This window comes from Sprattus sprattus (assembly GCF_963457725.1).
Source record: "Sprattus sprattus genome assembly, chromosome: 7".
NCBI classification, from domain to species: domain Eukaryota; kingdom Metazoa; phylum Chordata; class Actinopteri; order Clupeiformes; family Clupeidae; genus Sprattus; species Sprattus sprattus.
In genome coordinates, this window is record NC_137926.1 from 25,905,054 (window position 1) to 25,912,626 (window position 7,573).

Sequence of the window (7,573 nt, forward strand, 5' to 3'; positions counted from 1 at the left end):
AGCCACATTTAGTATACTCATTTTTGTCTTATACCATTTTTTTTATCTGACATTGCAGGCTATAGGGTCTTGTTGCGGCCATGCAGCAGCAGTGCTGTTAAAGATTGAGCTCTATGTTAGGATGGGGAGGACAGAGGGCATCTTGTACATCAGGAGCATGTAAAACAACACAAGCCTGCATACAGTGTGAAAAGCCAGACTATGGTAAAATGATTCACTGTGTCCAATGTGACAGCCACTTCCACTACGGCTGTGTGCAAATTTAATGAAAGCAGTGAAAGAGGTAAAAAAGCATGAGCTTAAGACAAGGTTCAAATAGTTTTAATTTAATAAAGACAGTATAGTACATAGTCATTTATTTGTCTGAATATCATTTGTGGATTACATTTATCAGCAAACACAGTACATTCTATATTATTTGGAAACAACAGACTTGCAGAGATTTGTGAGGGCACCACACACATTCACTATATCATCTAGGAGGTCAACTTGTGACACTGGAATGACCGATTGTAAGATTTTAAAATTCTTCCACCGGCCAATAACTCTTTCTATGTGAATTCTTACAAGTGAAAGTTGTCTTGATGCGTCAACCTCATTAGCTGGTAGTTGTCTTTTTCCTTCGGTGAAATTTGGAATAAGCAGGGTGGCACCATATGCAGCAAGCTCTTCTCTAATTAAAAAAGCCCCTATCAGCTAAAATGTCATCTGTAGGCTCCAAAAGATCTAAAAATCCCATTGATTGGTAATCTGCTTGTCTGACACGGCCACCCGAACCTGGGGATAGAAAGGATATGGCCTCGGCGGGTGTAATGCCAACTAAATACTTAACTGTATTGTGGTGTTTATATGTAGACCATGTCTGGGCCTGGGCATTCAAGTTACTAGGTCTGTCAATAAAAATCTCTGTGCACTTTTGGGCATGTTCTTTAAAACAGCAGTCTGACTTGGCCACTTTACAAGTGGTTTCAACATTTTAGCCAGAAGGTAACCAGGTTCTCAAAATGCATGATATTGTGCTGTTCGATACTTTAAACCTAAATGCTATGTCAGTGTTAGTGAGACCCAATCTAAGTTTCATAAGCACAATCAGTAGGTGATCTCCCAGGGTACGTATTTCAGTAAACTTTTCTACATTGACTTTTAGTTTTTTCAATAACCAGTCAAAGATTATAGTAGTTATTCCTGTGAGAAAAAGAAACTGTACACTGTTATTTCTGACTGAGTGGTAAGAATACTTGTTGTTCTGAAGCTCTTCTATTAGCTTCTTGTTTTCATTTTGAATTTCACCAAACTCTTGGTGCAGGCTCACATATTCAACCTGAATCTGTTCATACATGTGCCTCAGATTGTCATAATCTTTCTTTGGGCACATGGCATCATCTTCCAATGGGGCTCATCTTCAACTGTAAGACATTAATGTGAAGACAGGAATTATAAGTTTTACTGACAACACATGTAAAACACAAATAATGAGTAGCACAAGTACATTTTACATGTTTGATTGAATTGAAAAGGGTATTCTCACCAGGGCAAAGATCTGTAGTCAATAGGGAAGGTGATTTAACAGATCTCTCAGATAGCAGTTTATTCCTTTGAAAATCTGTAAGATTAGATTGCACATAATAGAGGTAACTACTGACTGCCATTTATCTCAAAGCTTGAAATACAGAGCAGGCTATGGATAGCTACCTTGGATAGCTAGCTTTGATGCCATAAGTTAACATCACCTGCTCTAGGTTGCAGGCACTGTTGGCTGCTATCTTATCAAGAGCAAACACGCCTTACCTCTCCAATTTAGCTTCAGGTCTCTGGCGAATGGACAATGTCGGGGCTTTCGTAGTTAATTGAGGCTTCTCCTAAGAGTAAATTAAGCACAGACTCAACCCACGATCATTGTATGCATTGTATCATTGTATGAAATGAATAGATGAATGTACTATGAACTAGCTAACATTAACGGTTAGCTAACGTTAATGGTTAGATATCGTTATCGTTAAGTTAACCTAAAATTGCAAGGCTAATTTAGATATGGATAACATTAGCTATCTAGGGAGCTGTTTTGGCCAACTAAGCTACCTCAGATTTAACTTACACAATTTCAAGTCAGCTAACATAAACAAAATTCACTTACCGGATATAAAATGTGACCCACATATGCGTGCATTTTTAATGAAGTCTTCAGTCCAGTCCACTCGTTTTATAGCTTGCAGCCACAATCTACGCCTGTTTGCATTAAACAGTCTTTTCCCCGAAGGAATGCGGTAGAAATTTAGACCTTTTTTTTTTGTTGACCTGTTTTGGCATCCCACAACACAACAAGGTGGCATTTTTTTAATGAAGAAACCGAGACGAAGAAATCCTTAGCTTTATCTGTCCAAAATCCTCTTGCACTGTCACTAACTATGGCTAAAATTGCCGCTTTTTTGCCTCCAGAATGTGTGCGCTTAACGTTTATGACGTAGGTCATAAAAGGGTCTATACATGTGAAGCTGCTCTACGCATTACGTAGACAGACAGCAAAGATGCCCTCAGAGCAACGAGTTAACGGACATACTGTAAGCTGTTCAAGAGCAGAATCGCGGTAAATCTGCCCTCAGAGCATAATTTTAAAACGTGCCGCGGAGTTCCCGTAAGAGCAGCTAAATGTATTTAATGTAGGCCTAAATCCTGATAAGAAGAGAGAAAACGGTAGTTAAACTTACTGTAAGCCCTTACATTAAGTTGCAATGACATAAAACCAGGTCGGACTATGTAAGCTAACATTAGCCATCATCATATTATCGCTAGTGCTACCAGTTCTGCTACGTTACATCCACATCTAATTAAATAAGGGGTTTAAGCGGCATTACATTCTTCACGTTAACAGTTATTACTTCTATAGTGCTGTATAAAACACTAAATCTGCAATAACCTCCAAATCATCTCTTAATGTTTAGAAAGGTTCACTGTTAGCTTGGAGTTAGCTTACATTAGCCATCTTCATATTATCGCTAGTGCTACCAGTTCTGCTACGTTACATCCAAATCTAATTAAATAAGGGTTTAAGCGGCATTACATTCTTCACGTTAACAGTTATTACTTCTATAGTGCTGTATAAAACACAAAATCTGCAATAACCTCCAAACCATCTCTTAATGTTTAGAAAGGTTCACTGTTAGCTTGGAGTTAGCTTACATTAGCCATCATCATATTATCGCTAGTGCTACCAGTTCTGCTACGTTACATCCACATCTAATTAAATAAGGGGTTTAAGCGGCATTACATTCTTCACGTTAACAGTTATTACTTCTATAGTGCTGTATAAAACACTAAATCTGCAATAACCTCCAAAGCTCCTCTTAATGTTTAGAAAGGTTCACTGTTAGCTTGGAGTTAGATTACATTAGTTTGGCCAGGGCAGATTGGCAGTTTAGTAAAATTAATTAAGTAAAAAACATGATCAATCAACACATTTGACAAAATGTCTTTATATTTTACAACATTGTAACCTTAGAACATACAATTACCTCGAGTGCAACGATCTCCAACGATCTCCTTGTAATGTCCAGAAAAAATTCTTGGCTTGTAACTGTCCAGATAAAATCGTGCGCAAAAGTTTGAACGTTTGAAATATTCAAAAGCCCGCCTCCTGGTGTCTGTGATTGGACGAGCGAGAGAACCAATGGTAGGCAATGCTGCCCTCAGACGGTATATCAATAACTAAAAGTCCACTCTGCGACAAAGTCTATTGCCTGTGTGTTCCAGCTATGTGACAGATTAAGAGGTTGTAACGCTCTTTGAAACGAATAGGTACCTGACACAGTATTTACATATCTGTGCCGAGTTTAACAACATGAAGTTTATTTCCTTAAATATTCCTGAGAGTTGTACATCTTATGGTTTTTAATCACTCTCTCTCTGCTAGTTTTTAAATAGCAATTCCATTTAACCATTTACTTTTAATTTGAACTAGACCTGTTTTAACACAAAAGACCTGTGCTATATGCTACTGTGCTATAGGCTGTGTAATATGCCATTGTTCAAGGCAATAATGATGTTATTGCAACCGTAATAACAGTAATTAGATTAGCCTGAAAGACATTCCAGAACATACACCTCTATACATTAAACTATAAAAAACACTATGATGATTGGGCTTACTTGGCTACTAGTGAAAATTCAGCCAGCTGCGTTATTTCACACTATGTTGATCCAACACAAATTTAAGTTTGACTGTCAACTGGAAACAGAAAATGAAATGTCTGATACATTGAGGTTACCAATTAGCCACTTACAAACCTTGAGATATAGGGCCTCATATAACAGTCCAAAATACAACAGTACCACCACCAATATTGTGTATTACAGAAGCCCTGAGATGCCATATATGAAAGGAGATTTTTTTTTTTACCTTTTTAACCCATCTTTTGAGCAAGAGCGCTATAACTGGCAACTGCAATGTAAACTGCTTGTTTGACGAATAATGTTATTATAAGTATCTAACAATATGGAAAAGATCCCTACAGAGATTGACCTGTGTCTAAAATATAACAGAGGTCTAGGTCAAGGAGCAGTTTTGCTCTGAAATCATGGATGTTTTTGCAGGAACACAACAGTAGGCTTCATGTAGGAGTTAGCCTTCTGGGGAAGAGTTCATATTACAGAGTTGGGGTGCTTAAACTATAGCTTACGGGCATCTGAAAGCTAACTAAGTAAATACAAGAAAATAATATTAGTATCTTTCAATATCTTTTATAGACATTGTCCTCCTAAACGTAAATGCTTACTATGGTGGTCAATAGCCCCTTATACATGCGTCAATGTAAAGCTGTTACATCGCGTCTACCACGATAGAAACTCGCGAACGTGTTACAATTGCCTCATGTATAAGGGGTCTAGATGTAAACCGTTAGTTTTTCCGCCGATCGTCTGAAGCTTTCGAGAGAGGTGGTTTACCACGATCGTTCGGCTTAGAAAAGGGCGTGTCAAATCAGACCGATGTGTCATGGGGGAGGCCGTGCGTGACTGGGGAGAGACGGTGACAGGAGGCTAGAAAGTTAGAGGCTAGAAAGTTCACTCCATCATCTCTTTGAAATTCCTTATTCCATGAGTGGTAGGCTACAATGTGACTGGCTGTTTTAAAATATAACTAATAGCCTAAAGAAACAAAATAACCCAGGAAGTTTCATCTTCGAGATGTTAAGGCTTCTTCCAATACTGACAGCTGACTCATAGCTTGCAGGTTTGCGGGAGACGCGACATTTGAGGGATGTCACTTAATTTAAACCTTTTTTGCTTCTGTTAGTGTGTGTGTGTGTGTGTGTGTGTGTGTGTGTGTGTGTGTGTGTGTGTGTGTGTGTGTGTGTGATAGAGACAGAGAGGACTCAGTAAAACATCGGAAAACACCGTGTCTCGTAAGCCTTAAGCTATCAATCACCCCCACAATGAAATATGCCATTACAGTCGCGACAAACTTCTTGGCATTGTGGTGCGCCCAAAACGCAAGCTATAAACGTAGCCATCCTAATGTAACCAAAATATACCTCTGCTGATATGCCTAACCTTCGTTCTATTTAGAATTTGTCTTAGCACTATGCAGGAATAAAATAGCATCTACAGTGTCAGGATTCAGGCGAGAGCGCCTGGCTTCTATAACGCGCCCTGCTGCACTGAAGGAGCGCTCACTCGCAGCACCTGTTGCTGGAACGCATATAATTAGTTTTGCAAGGTGCTGTAGTCGGAACGACTGGCCTGGTTTCTCCCAAAAGGAAAGTAGATTTTCCTCTGCTGATCCCGCATCTATATGGAAGTTTGTAGAGAGATTGCCGGGGAGTAAAATGCTCCCTTTCCTTTACTGCTGGCTAGTAATACAGACAGCCGGAAAGGTTAATAAACGGAATGAAATAGGCCTAGCTACACATTACACACGCTATGTTTTAATAAAAGCCACGTTACTCACATACTGGTTAACACTGTTTGTTACAGCACATAAATGTTTGTCGCTACATCCAAACTGCTCACCGTTGTCCCTCCCTGTGCTCCAGCCGCACCATTTTGCTTGCAATGTGAATCATTTCATTTAAATATGCTTATTGGCATTTGTTGCACCTTAATCATTTTCTACAAACATGATATGCTATGTATGGTGTAGTAAACTGAGACTCTATTCACTACTGCACAAAAACTAGACACGTTTGAAAAACTAGACGTTTGCAATGAAGTAGGTTAAACAACTTTCGCCAATATCTCCGTAAGGGAGATGGGTTATGTGCTCAAATTTCCTGGGATCAAAGAAGACGTTAGTATTCATGTGCAAACTAAAAATCACGTCTTAGGATTGCTGAGCATGCAAGTTATTTCGGGTGTCTCAACTGTAACTAATACCACTGTCATATAATTATGAGTCCAGTAAAAGACGGAGCAAACACAGTTTTCTACCGTTGTTGAAACACATCCACGCGTAGACTCGTTTTCTTTCCATCCGAGAGTGGTTATTCAAAGAAAATATTAAGAACTATATGCTGATAGAAAGAAGGGAACTTTAAGCCACTACACTGCCTGTGCCCGATGCGGATCCACGTTGATGTTGTTAGTAAACAAACCAGGTGGGAGCACATCTCCGTGGTCTTTGCGCATGCCCGAGGCAATGTAACAGCTTCACATTTTGCACATGTATACAGGTAACGACAAGAGCCGTTTCCCTTGAAAATCTTCACACCTACACGCGAATACGATACGATAAACGGATCTGATCTCAGTGGCACATGTATAAGGCCCTATTGGTGTTTGACTGGATATACGTGAAGCCTAAATAGATTAGGCTATGATACCCCAAAGCCTCTGCTGAGGATTTTCTTCAGCAGATATTTCAGCAGCAGTCAAGCCTTGAGCCTTGAAATTCACTGTTTAATGTAGGCTCTACTCCTCGGTCATTGCTACTAAATGACATTACATAGCCCACCGGACAGAACACTAGCAAACATGGCTTTTGTTTGTTATTTTTGTTGTTATATCGGGAAAATACAGTTTTGTTATCTCGAGATAATTACATAAATAAAGTCGAGATCTCTAGAAGACAAAGTAAAATAATATGTCACATAAAAACTGTTTCAAAATTACAGAAAAATATGAATTGATGGCAGATAAGGGCTTCCGATATGCTGTAATTTCTCTGTTTTGTTTTTAACCATGAGGGATGAAAAACCTACAATCCTACATATATATGTATGTGTCGACTGTCTCAGCTCTCAAGTACATTTTGAAATAGTATCAAGATGACTCATGAATTATTCCCCTCATTATCATTACTGGAATGGGCGGCTCTGTGGATAAATAAGGGAGAATCGCGTTCGGCTCAGGGTACGATAAAGAGGCCAGCTGGGCTGCAAAAAAAATGGATTGCGTTTACATTGAGAAACAAGAGAGTGCAGTCGGAGCTATCCATTCATGAGCGCCAGTCTACCATTCAGTTCCAGCACTAACAATATTCTGGACGGATGCGGAGAGGGACCGGCAGGTTCACCAGTTGCACTTCACTGGAAAACATTAACAAGTTTCCTTTTTACAGCAAAACTAAGAAATACTTTAACCA